The following is a 12,755-nucleotide window of genomic DNA, read 5'->3' on the forward strand; positions in this document are numbered from 1 at the left end:
CCCTTATGACTGGTTTTGTGGTCCAGGGTCACAAAAGAGTTGAAAAGTAATGGAGATCAGTTGGAAGTGGTGTAACAACTGTAATAATAATAATAATAACACTCTTTTGTTGTTTCTTAAATATGACAGAAGAGCAGAAACAGGCTCATCAGATTTGTCAAATAACTTTGTGAAACAATGCATATTGTTTTGTCTAATAATCCAACAAAATGCAAAGCGCGGTTGTGCTTCGAGCGTCCCGAGTTCGAATCCCGTTTGCGGACCTCTATCTCACCCACTTACAGTCCCATCTGAGGCACAAAATACCAAAAATAAATCCTCAAATGTCAATGAAAAATTCTTTAAACTATATATTGTATGTAGAGCTGGGTAGATTACTCACAAATTGTAGTCCGTTACCGATTCCAAATTACATGATAGAAATTGTAGTTAGTAACTTAATCCGTTACATTACACATTTGATTGTATGTCAGTTCATGTCGATTTTCTGCTTGCTTTGCTTCAACAGCTGAATGAATAGAGATTTCTGTTCTGCGCGGGAGCGCCGGAAGGTGGCAGTGCGACGTCTTCAAACCGGAAACCAGTGGATAGCTTCAGACCTGGATGTGATTACGCGGAAGGAGGAAGTGAATTGTTCTTCCGGTGTTGTGAAAACGCGCCGAGTGCATCACAGGTGAGTAAAAGAGTGATTATCAATGATAATTTTAGTATTGGTCTAAGCGCGCGCTAGTGAGAGGCTTAATAGATGTTTGCACGTGTCGTTTCTTTTGTTTTAGTACTTACTACACGTGCGAGCTTCATGGTGTTTCGGCTCCAGTTTGTGGGGTTTTCTCCGTGTTTCTGTGAAGTAGTTGATGAGCTCGGCCAGCAGCAGGTGATGTGACTCTGTGTTTTGCAGTGGGAGGTGATTTGGAGCTGATGGGGGACGAAAAGGAAACCTGGAAAGTTAAGACATTAGACGAGATCTTACAAGAGAAGAAACGCAGACGAGAGCTGGAAGAGAAGAGTGACCCTAAACGCGCAAAGAACGTGAGACAGTCCGTTCATAATCACCGGCTCGAGGCATAAACCACATCCGTCACATACAAGCAGCACACTTAGCCAGAGTCATTAACTAGGGCTGCCAACTAAAGTAAATACGGGGCAGTCGTGCTTTCTTTTAGGAGAAGAAGGGACGCTCAAAATATCTGCACTGTACCGCATAGTGAATGTCATTTCAGTGCCTGCATAAAAAGGTGTATCCACCTTATTTTCACCGTGCGAGTCAGCCGTTTCCTGTGAATGTGCGAGACTTCCGGTTCATTAGCGCTGTAGGGAACAACGGGAAGAATAACAACGTGCAGTAAACGGTAAAGCTGTATGCACTACGAACCTGTGAGTTCATGATCAAGATAATGCATGCATGCAAACTAATACAAATTTTAAAAATGTCATTTTTGGATTTTTGGGGGGAATCAGTCTGTGATGCTGTTTTTCAGGGTTTATTGATGAATAAAAACTTATGAACAGTGTTTATTCAAAATAGAAATCTTTTCTAACAATATAAGTCTTTGCTATTGCTTTTTATTAATTTAGCACATCCTTGTTGAATAAAAGTATTAATTTGTTTCACAAAAGAGAGAAGATACTGACCCCAAACTTTTGAATGGTAGTGTATTGTTAAAAAGGATTTCTATTTTAAATAAGTGCTGTTCTGTTTTTTTTACTCTTTATTCATCAAAGAATCCTGAAAAAAGAATCACAGGGTTATAAAAAAAAATATGAAGCAGCACAACAGTTTCAGCACTGATAATAAATCAGAATATTATTATGATTTCTGAAGATCATGTGACACTGAAGACTGGAATAATGATGCTGGAAATACAGCTGCGCATCACAGAAATACATTACAGTTTAACAGATATTCACAGAGAAAACAGCTGTTTTACATTGTAATACTGTGCAATATTACTGTTTTCTTCTGTATTTTTGATCAAATTAATGAAGGCTTGACGAGCAAAAGATATGCAATGTTTAAAAACATTAAAGATAGTAATGTGTGTGGGCGAGGGTCATTTTTAGACTTTTGTTTTATTATTATCTCACCTAAATGTTCAGTCAGTGTATTTGTTTTTACAATGGTATAGCCTGTTTTAGTTGCACAGTATATTACACACAGCACAAGGAAGTCTTAAACAATTTTTTGTAATATTGTAATTTACATGAACACTTACCAAGATGGACATTTTGATGTTTTGTGTGCAGGATTTAAGAAATGATCTGTTCATGTTATGGAGGAAAGCACACAGTGCATGTAGCTAGCCCTGCAGTAAGCAGTGTGCTGTGTGCATGTGATTGAGCAGTGTGTAGGGTAGAAATTGCATTCAATCTGGCTGTTTTAACCAAGATTTTTTTTCTCAACTACATTTAAGTCCCCAGTTCCTGCTATTTTGCGAATATCCAGTTTATTCCTGTTAATTCCCATGGAAAGTTTCCAGTCTGGAAAATTCCCAGAATTTTGCAACCCTAATATCAAATTGTCCATAACACAATAAGATGATTAATCATCGTTATAGGGAGACTGATTACATAATTCGCAGTGCTCTATGGGAGTGAATGGTTGCTAATGTCCACTGTGATGATGGATTTGTTACACGTTCTCTGTGTCGAATGATTTGTTTCTGGCAGACGGATGATCGGGAATCCAAACGGGACACTCCGGAGGAAGGAGAGCTACGAGACCACAGGATGGAAATAACAATAAGGAATTCACCCTACACACGGGAAGACTCGACTGAGGACAGGTTTGTGAGAGGTTTACTGCTAGTGTGCAGCATGGGAACGTTAATAGCGGCTGCTATAGCTCAGTTCTGTGTGTGTTTGATCCGCTCATGCTGACTGTGTTTCTGCAGAGGAGAGGAGGACGAGTCTCTGGCCATCAAACCACCGCAGCAGATGACACGAAAGACAAATCCTACCACAGAAAAGAGGAGAAGAGGAAGGACAAGAGGAGGCGCAGGAGCCTTTCTGCAGAAGGAGGTCTGCACCTTACCCAGACAAACCTGCCACCAATAATCATAACATTATAATGATGACAAATCAGTCAAATTTGCAACGGCAATATAAAATACATCCCAGAAAATCAAACATTTACAAGGTTTAAAAAATGGATGCCAATATCAATGAATCTAGGATTTTTCCAGCTCTGACCCTAGGCACTAATGCTAGAACTTGGCTAGAAATGTAAAGATTTATAGATTTTCATTGGTGAACTGTTTATGAACTGCTTTGGTTAATCTGCTTGACCTTTAGAGCTTGGGTTTGTGTCACACTACAAAACCCTGCAGCAGTCAAAAAAACAAAACAAAACATTGCTGATCATGATTTAGAGCTATTCAAAATCTCAGGTAGAAAGAGACATTCAGTTCAGTAAAGGCAGGACATGAAGCATCTGGGTTATCACTACGGTTTCTAGTTTAGAGCTTTGCAGGTAGTCATGTGCTTTTGTCTGATGTTGTTTACAGCAGGGAAACACATGCGCACCAAAGAAAAAGAGAAGGAGCGAGAAGATGAGAGAAGAAAGAGACCATGGAGGGAGGACAGTAAATCTCGACAAGATTACGAGCGTGAGAAACGGAGGGATCAAGCCAGAGATCACTCCCGCCGAGAGAGGTCTCACACACTCACTCACGCACACACACTCACTCACTCACTCACACACACACTCACTCTCTCTCTCTCTCTCTCTCTCTCTCTACATATCTTGCTGCTGTTGGGATCATTTTGGAATCTTCCCCTAAAATGTGACTTAATTTTTCTGTCTTTGGTAATGCCATAAAATGTGGTTTAATTTGTTGGAATTTGCGGAAATATGCAGCTCTAATGTTGTGATAGTAATCACAGTGCAGTAAGAAATGTTCCTCTGTTTCCAGCTCTTGCTGTGAGCACAGTGAACACAGTCTCTGTTCTCGCGGCTGCCATCTCTGTCTGTGTCGTCCTCTCTCTATAGCCAGACAGTGATCACTATAAGCCGAGCATGACTTGTAATGCGGAGCGTTTCTAAACTTGTTGTCCAACAAAACAGAACATTATAACACACTCCACAACATCAGACAAATGTTAGAAATAACTTCTGTCCTGATCTGATGTGGCTTCTTATCACAGAATGACGCAGAAATATATTCTATGCTCATACTGTAATAACCTGTCTTCTTTCATTCAGTTACAGCGATAGCTGCTTTTGTCCATATTAGGGATTTCCTGGAGCATCGTGAGCGCTATTTCTTCGGTGATGCATATGTGGACTTTCTGCACAGGGGTGTCCTCTAGTATCCAGTATGAATGAAACAGACATTACATGTGTTCATAGCACTAAATAATGGCCAATCTATAAAAATAATACTTCTCTCAAAAGATATTTAAGGTAGACGTGATAATTCATGTTTTTCTACAGTGTACAACAATGTACTGGAGTTTTTTTTGTTTTTTTTAAATAGCATTTAAAATCGTTAAAAAAGAACTCTGTTGTGCCAAACCATCAGAACCAAACTGAAAACTGGTTAAAAAAAACTGAACTTTATTGAACCTTGGGCTAAATGTATTGTTGCATTCCTACTGTTTACTCTAAAATACTGTATAACAGGAATATCACAAACTGAGTGCAGACTCTGAGTACTAACCTATGAAAAATATTTAACATGAAGTCTAGAATTTTGCACATTACGATTTACGATTTTGACATTAGCCATCAAGGAGCTTCAAGTAATGTAGGAATAGGCTATCACTCACTCACTCACTCACTCACTCACTCACTCACTCACTCACTCACTCACTCACTCACTCACTCACTCACTCACTCACTCACTCACTCAAACACACACACACTCTCTCACACACGCACTCTCATACGCACGCGCGCACACACACTCTGTCACTCTCTGTCTCACACACACTGCCTTTATATGATCAAAAATAAAGTAAAAACAGTGACGCTGTGAAAAATCATTATTATCAAAATCAATAATTCGTTTTTGCTGCTTAATATTTTTGTGGAACTTATGATGATGCACTAATTAAAAAGTTTGGGATAAATAAGGGGGAGAAAGAAATTAATACTTAAATTAAAATAAATGTAATAAATAAAATGTATAAATACTTTTATTCAGCAAGGAAGTATTAAATTGATCAAAAGTGGCAGTACAGACATTTATAATGTGATATAAATAAACGCTGTTCTTTTGAATTTCGTCTGTTCATCTGTGAATCCTGAAAAATAAAATGTATCACAGTTTCCACAAAAATATTCAGCAGCACAACTGTTTTCAGCATTGATGATCAGAAATGTTTCTTGAGCAGCAAATCAGCATATTAGAACGATTTCTGAAGATCATGTGACTCTGAAGACTGGAGTAATGATGCTGAACATTCAGATTTGATCACAGAAATAAATTACATTTTAACAGATATTCATATAGAAAACAGCTGTTTTAAATTGTAACTATTTCACAACTTTTACTGTTTTTGATCAAATAAATGCAGACTTGATGATCAAAAGAGACTTCTTTCACAAACTTTTGAATGATTGTGTGTGTGTGTGTGTGTGTGTGTGTGTGTGTGTGTGATGGTAAATGCGTTTCATATGATGCAAGATGTTGGTTGTCATCAGTTGAAGGACGTTGTTGTCATCAGCCTGATGAATGTTGAAAGTCAGAAAGCTTGTTTTGCTGATCTGTCAGTCAGCGGTAGTGAGAAGCGTCTGGTCTCATGCTGATGTGAAGGTCTCTGGTCTTTAGCCTGATGACAGGAGCACGGCTGGTCCTGACTCCTGTGTGTTCATGTGAATCCGCAGGGATCGTCTGGAGCAGCAGGAGCGCCAGCGGGAAAGAGAGCGCAAACTCCGTGAGCAGCAGCAGAGAGAGCAGCGCGAGCTGAAGGAGAGAGAGAGAAGAGAAGAGGAGCGCCGCAAAGAGAGAGACGCCCGCAGGGACGGTACGTCAACAGCACAGAATATATAGTACATATATATTAGGCCTGGGCGATAAAACGGTATCGATATTTATCGACGGTCCACCTTCTTCGATAACGACAGAAAAAATGTTCGATATGGTGCACGATATAGGCACGTGCTATGAGTCAGCACACACAAACACGAACACATGCTGAAATGAGTGCTGTGCCTGCGATGAGGAGATTTTAGAATTTAAAATAAACATTTGCATGTGAATGTTAGGTGTGCATCAGGGAGCGTCATCAGTGGCGCGCGAGATGCTGTGATGATGTAAGTGACGTTGTTGTAGTTTAATGTTTTGTTAGTCAAGCCCACGAGATGCACCACTGCTGCATTATTCATTCAAAATATTAGAGAAATATAGAAGCTCAATGCGGAGAAGATCTTGATTAGGTTAAAACTGAAACCAAGCCATTCACACAGAACGCATATTCAGTGCATTTTTAGGCGTGAAATATGACTGCTGCACTTGCGTCTCACACAAGAGATGTAGCCATGCAAAGTTAAAATAGTTTCAACTCTTAGAAAATATGCCACGAATTTGTGGAGGTTTATTCCTTTTCACTGCGTCTCTTATGTTTTTAAAGGCAATCTGTGTGAATGGCGCTTCGGCTCTTTGTATTAAGCAATGCATAAATACATGATGCTGTTTTGTTCATAATTGTTTATGCAATTTACGAAATTATATTTGATTTATGAGACATTACTTTAGACATTACATTTTTATTTAATTAAATTGTTAATGTCTTATGCCTTTATTTTAGGGATGCACGATATTGGGTTTTTGCCGATAACCGATGCTGATGCCGATATATTTCCTTTTGTTTGGAAATAACACCAAGTCTTTCCTGTGCAGAAATTATAAACAAATTATTTTTTAATTTTGGTTAGTTTTTAACAAAAATGTGTTTGTTAGAATTAAACAATGAAGTTATTTTATAATGGCAGTACATTGAAAGCTTTGAAAATAATTATAAATCAACTATATATATATATATATATATATATATATATATATATATATATGTATATGCCGGTATGGGGATATATATATATAGATATATATATAATAAGTCGTAAATAATTTCCACTAAAATAATTTCCACTAAAATGTAATATTCAGTTATTCAGTTTAATGTGTTACTTGCCATTTCTTTGTAATTATTTGTGAGATTTACTAGCAATTGCTCAGTAAAAATTCTACTCTATCTCTCATTTCAACCAGATGATCCAGCAGTAGCTGCATGGATCTCAGGCTGCCTGGTGGACATCTCGGCATGGATGAAAGAACATCACCTACAGCTCAACTTGGCAAAGACTGAGCTTCTTGTCTTCCCAGCCACTCCAAATCTACAGCATGACGTCACCGTCCAGATAGGTTCATCAACAATTACCCCATCAAGAAACCTACACATTCAAAACATTATTACTCTGAAATGTTTAATGTAAATGTTAAGTGTAAGTGAAATGTTTAGTACTGTAAGGTCTTTCATGACACTACATATGCTGGGGTGTGAATTTGATAGGTGCTTGATATAAAATAAATGGTGCTTGAAAAAGTCCTTGAATCTGGTGTTCATGAAAGAGTGGGAACCCTGTCTTATCGGCAAGACATATCGGCATCATTTTTCATATCGGGCCGATGCCGAAATTGACATTTTAAGCCATTATCGGCCAATTCTGATATCAGTCCGATAATATCGTGCATCCCTACTTTATTTGATTACCACTGTTTTTGGAATAAATTTATATTAAATCATAAATATGTGAACGATTAAAACAGATAACAGTATTTATGAAAAATAAAACATTTCACAGGCCCTATTGTAGTTAACATTTTATTAAAGGAGACATATTATGCCCTTTTTTACAATATGTAATATAAGTCTCTGAAGTCCCCAGAATGTATCTGTGAAGTTTCAGCTAAAAATACTCCACAGATCATTTATTATATCATTTTGAAAATGCCTATTTTGAGTGGAAGCAGAAACAGGCTGTTTTTTGTGCATGTCTCTTTAAATGCAAATGAGCTGCTGCTCCCTGACCCCTTTTCCAGAATAGAGCTGCGCCATTACAGCTCGTACCTGCTAAAAAAACATCTGTTTTGGTTCTGATTATCATATTTATCGCGCTGAAATCATGCTTTTTAAACCATATTAGTTTAAACTGATATATGGTTTTCTGAGTGCACACATCCGAAGCACACGGACAGAAAGCGGCTGCCACAGCATGTGAGTACTAAACTAAGTTCTCATTCACACACATACAAAAAAAAAAAAAAAAGTAATTCCTGGGGCCCTAAGGCTACGCAGGACTAATGCACCACTGACTGTGTTCCAGGGCCTGTGTCTCATCACAGAGGAGCTCCTACAGACGAGTATGCAGATAAAGGGCGCTCGCGTCACCGCAGTCGCAGCCCTGCTCGCCAGCAGAGAGAGATCAAAGCAGAGAGCAGCGAACAACGCCGAGGTTACACACTCAGTCTTCCTCTTCTACATACATCAGCACTACACTTCACTTCTAATACATCTGCTTGATTTCCGTGTTGAACTGCAGTCTCACAGCCAATAGACTATTATCAGCTTTCATTGCATATCCTGAAGATAAATTCTGCATTAGGGCTGGGTATCGATTCAGATGTCCCGATTCGATTTGATTCTCGTTTTTTTTTATTACATTCAGTGAATATGGTTTTAATACAAATGCTATTGATATTTCTAAAAAAATGAACAGTAAACATCAGTGTGCAAATGGTGAATTAATAAAAAGTTAAAAACCACAGACGTGTATTTTAAAACTGTTCTTTTTTTGTATAGGGTCCTATTTTTTTTTAAAGGGGTCCTATTATGTTCTTTTACAATGTCTTGAATTTGTTTTGGGGGTTTACTAGAACATGCTCTCATATAACACATTATTTTTAACATAATTTACATTATTACAATAACTTTCTCCCCATCCTGGCACAAGCAGCTCGATTAGTTCTGGGTTTGATGAAGGCCCGCCTTCCGAAAAACTAAATGTGATGTGATTGGTTAGCTGTCCCAGTGCGTTGTGATTGGCGAACAGCTTAGACGGTGTTTCAGTACTGCCCCGCCCCTTGCCAAAGCAGCAAGTTTAGTTAAGGATGGCGTCAATATTGCCATATCAATTTGAGCCGGATTCAGACCCAGAGAATATTGAGCAAGAGGATCGCGCAGAACCTTTGCACGCACGGATATTGCAAGACATATTAGAGTGGTAACGTTATTGTTTTTTTTTTTTCGGCTGTACACAAAGCAGCGCTCCGCTCAAAAAAACACTGCTTTATCAGGCATTACATGCAAGATTAAATGAAAATGACATCCAGTTTTCTGAAGACAGTCGGTTTCCTTCAGAAATACAATTATATAAAAACACCTGCACTCAATGTATGGGAAACACTGTAGTCTCATAATTGAAGTGTAAATTCTGCAGATTACATCATTGTCCAGTATTGTACTGTCAGCAATTTGTTATAAAAACATTTTCATAATTGTAACATACATATTTACATAATTATTCAGGCGCATGTGTAATAACTTGCGAAAACTTGAGGCTACAGCAGCACTTCTTCGTCGTCGTCTCGTCTGATGCACTCAACCAAGCGTTCTCACCACGAGCTCGCCCCGCCCCACCCCCCAACCATTCCCATTTCTGTAGGCGGGAATTATTTTAATGATATTCTAATGGGCCGCTTTGTGACATCACAAAACCCGGAAAACAAACGCTGTAGTCCAAACGAGCCGTTCGTTGTAGTTCTTGAAAAGGGATTTTTTAAAAACGAAATATCTCCCTTTGGAGTGGACTTTGAGATTTGTAAGTTTGAAGATCTTTTTTATGCCCAAACATACACACTGACTAAAATTCAAAAGTGAAAAAGCATAATAGGACCCCTTTAAACAATAATAGGGCCCTATAAAATGTTTTTCTTAATTTTTCTGGTAATCAAATGAAGGCATAAAACATTAATTAAAGTTTTCCTAATCAAATGAAAATTTTCAACCCTTCAAACCCTTTTCATTTTTGGCAAACAAAGTGCTGAACAACAGAGGTGTACTGTTAAAATTAAGAAAACAAATGTGATTTTTTTCTTTTAAAAATAACGTTTTATTAATATTTATTAGTAGTAATAGTATGGTTGTTAAATTGAGTATCAAGACTGCACAATATATTTCTGTCAGTTTCTTCACGTTAAACCAAACTTATATTTTGACGGGTTGCTGTGAAGAACTTGCAGCTGCTGTGAATGTGATAATGACGGTAGTTTTCTCAAATTAAATGGTAAAATGCTAATGAAGTGATTCTCAGAGGAGCTGGAGATGATATTCGTGTGTTCATATCTTCATATAGTGAGACGGCAGAGACTGAAAACAGCGCTTTAGTATGTGTGTAGTAAACAATACCGTGCGTCTGTGTCATCCGCCATTCATTCATTGCGGAAATCATAGTGTCTTATGCGTGATGTCTAATGCTTCCGCAGATTTGTAGTATTACTATAGCATTTCACCTGAGCATTGCAAATCTTTGTTCTTAAGATTTGCTTTGTTCTTAGTTCGTCAACAGTATCTCCGCCATGATAAGCACTGAATGAATAACAGGCTTTCCGTTGTAACATCATGCAAGGTAAATAAGAAGGTGACATCTAGTGGAGAAGACTAATGATAAGATTCACGTTAATCAGATCTTGTGTTAAATGTTTGCTGAAATAAATGAGAATCTTGAAATGAGAGGCTTTTGAGAATCGTTATCGAATCGACTTCATTTAAAAAAAAAAACGATTAATTAAAAAATATAGATTTTTTTTTGCCCAGCCCTATTCTGCATGTCACATTTATTTGAAAGGCACATTTCCTAAAAACATTTACAGATGTTTAAATGTTACAGTGTCCTAATGTCCTTATAGTTGAGTTTTGAGCTTCTGCTGTTTCCTGATTATCACAGTGAATCTGCTTTGACACAAACTGTATTGTATAAAGCGCTGTACAAAAAAAGGTGACATGACTCATTGTTTCGTTTGTGTTTGCAGTGCGAGAGGTTAAGATGGATGATAAAAACCCCCTGTCTGAGCTACAGGACATCAGTGACAGTGAGAGGAAGACCAGCACACCAGACTCATCGATGGGTATATCCCTTTCTCTCTCTGTGTGTGTGTGTATGTATGTGAGAGAGATGCAGGTTGACTCTGTGTTTGTTTTGTCAGGCTCTGGATCTGAGGATGAGGAAGGTGAGGAGAATGATGAAGAAGAGTCCAGCAGTCAGAGTGAGGCAGATGAAGAGGGCGAGTCAGGATCAGACTCTGGGGGGTCAGAACACAGCGAAGGTTAGTAAACACACACACTCTTCTGCTATAGGTCAGTCTGTTTGTTTGTCTCTGTGGTTTTGTGCAACGAAACAACCAAAAACAGTCCCAGAGCATCTTACCATGCCATCATTTATCTGGCTGGTCTTCTGGTTAGATAAATAAAAAGGCTTCAGATCATTGAATGACCAGTGTTATGTTCTAGTCAAGTCACCATTATTTCTCTAGTGCTTTATAGTGTCAAAGAAGTTTCACAGAGATAAACAGGAAAATAATAGCAGCTCTAACAAGACAGTGTCAAATTTCAGCTCCAGTCAGTTCGTGTTGATTAAGTTCAGTTCAATAACAGTTCTCAATACTGGTTCTCCTCTGGACTAAGCAAACAAACACAGGGTGGTTTATGACGCTGCATCATATGTTGTAGTCTGTCAAGCGGGTTGAAACATAAGGTAGAGCTGCTGTTTAGCCGGTAGCAGGCGACAATAAACCAAAAGACACAGAGCCAGCGGTTCAACTAAGTCCTCCTTTTACTCTCGCAAACTTCAGTAACACACAAAATAGAGCACAAGCACCAGCACGACTTCACAACAGAGATGCACATGATATTTAACACCACAGATTGCAAACAGAATGCAATTGGTTAACAACCACAACAACCAGTCTCATCCAGCTGCCTTAGTATGAACTGGACAGAAGGGAAACTTCTGCAGCACTGTTGGGAATGATATTTGATTTCCATTGTGTTCTGCTGTTATTTCAGCTGAAGGTGGCTGATTTGAGTAATTGTATTTTCTTCTTTTTATATCCAGTTGTATATATTTATTGTTTATCCGTGCAAATCAGGGTCAGAAATGTACAGGTGCTTCAGCCAAAAATGCCAACAAAATTCTATAATAAAATATAAAATACATGTCCACTGTTTTTGACACTGTTAACCACCAGATCCTCCTGTCAACCCTATTGGCAAAGGGCATCTCAGGAACCACACTCCAGTGGTTTGAGTCTTATCTCTTAGATAGGTCCTTCAAGGTATCTTGGAGAGGTGAGGTGTCCAAGTCGCAACATCTAGCTACTGGGGTGCCTCAGGGCTCAGTTCTTGGACCACTTCTCTTCTCTGTCTACATGGCATCACTAGGTTTTGTCATTCAGAAACATGGCTTTTCATATCACTGCTATGCTGATGACACTCAACTCTACCTCTCATTCCATCCTGATGATCCGACGATAGCTGCTCGCATCTCAGCTTGTCTAACCTATCAAATCTTTACAATTAATCCAGAATGCGGCAGCAAGATTAATTTTTAATGAGCCGACAAGAATGCACGTCACACCTCTGTTCTTCAATCTGCACTGGCTACCAGTAGCTGCTTGCATACAATTCAAGGCATTGATGTTTGCCTACAAAACCACCACTGGCTCTGCACCCCTTTACCTCTATTCATTATTTGACTT

The 12,755-nt window shown here is 38.5% G+C and overlaps 1 pseudogene; it reads left to right on the forward strand.

The window, feature by feature from the left end:
- The first annotated feature begins 567 nt into the window (after window positions 1-567).
- LOC107676203 (cyclin-dependent kinase 11B-like) overlaps window positions 568-12,755 on the forward strand; it is a 15,943-nt pseudogene continuing 3,755 nt past the window's right edge.

This window comes from Sinocyclocheilus anshuiensis, unplaced genomic scaffold, assembly GCF_001515605.1.
Source record: "Sinocyclocheilus anshuiensis isolate Anshui unplaced genomic scaffold, SAMN03320099.WGS_v1.1 scaffold2430, whole genome shotgun sequence".
Lineage (NCBI taxonomy): Eukaryota > Metazoa > Chordata > Actinopteri > Cypriniformes > Cyprinidae > Sinocyclocheilus > Sinocyclocheilus anshuiensis.